We start from the raw sequence: 1,242 nt of genomic DNA, 5'->3' as shown, positions 1-1,242 counted from the left end.
ATATATATATATATATATATATATATATATATATATATATACACATTATGTTATATATTAAGAAGGTTTGATATGACAAACACATATATATATTTACACACATACATACAAATTTACCTTTTATGCAAATAATAATTTTTAAATCTTTTAATTTAAAATTATTCTTAGCTCCACATAGTCCAAGAGCATTTGGAAGTAAGATTGTTTGTAAATAATTTCTGCAGTGCTCTTTTCATTGCATCTTTTGTTTTCAGACCACCAATCATAACTAACATATTAACCTAGAATAGAACGATTTGTTACCTATTTTTTAGTTTTAAACGTATTTAAATAACATTGATGGATACATACCAATTGTGATTGTGCTTCTTCTGATATTAATATGGTTTCAAAATTATCAATGTTTTCAATATTATCCATTGGTAACTGCGGAAGCATATCAACATTATGATGAATATTGACATTGTCTTTAATATTTTTTAAAATATGTAAATGATCGTCTATTCGCTAACCCATAAATTTTATTTCAATGACATATCGTAGTATGGAATGAAGAATTTCATTATCTGTAACACAGAAAAACACACGCACGTACGCACGCACGCACATACACACACATGCATACAAAATATGTGAAATATTATTCTTGTAATATTAATTTATTCTTTTATCTGTCCTTCAAAAAGTTAATTAAGTACTGAAATAATGATTATATAATCTTAATTATCCACGTTACATTAATATGACAAACTTTTATAGAGAATCATATATTATTGTATAGTTAGCAGAGGCTCGCAAATCGATGCATTAGCCATCTTTAAGAAATCTTTAAGAGTTTTGGTCTTAAAATGTTTTGAAGACGTTTCTTAAAGAACTTTTAAAGATATCTTAAAGATGGCTAATGCATCTATTTGAGAGCTTCTGCTCAGCGGGTATGTATAATTTTTCTCATTTTCATAGAACATTCTTTCCTTCATAAATTATACATTTTTTGTTAATAATCTTCCATAAAATATAAATATATAACTTACTCTGATTGCTTTCTCTGTTGGAACATTCACCGCTTCAACGACAAAAGGAATGTTATCAATATCAAGGATATGTCTTTATCATTAAAATTTTCATTTACGCCAACATCTGAAAATTCCTCTCTCTTTATTAAATTATAAATTTCTTTTCATAAATATATAAGTCATGCGCGTAGGTACGCACGCATGTTTATGACTCACAAAAGAGGGGGGG

Source organism: Odontomachus brunneus, unplaced genomic scaffold (genome assembly GCF_010583005.1).
Source record: "Odontomachus brunneus isolate Ranch 3 - 2012 unplaced genomic scaffold, Obru_v1 Obru_scaffold_077, whole genome shotgun sequence".
In the NCBI taxonomy this organism is placed as follows: domain Eukaryota; kingdom Metazoa; phylum Arthropoda; class Insecta; order Hymenoptera; family Formicidae; genus Odontomachus; species Odontomachus brunneus.
This window is presented reverse-complemented; position numbering follows the sequence as displayed.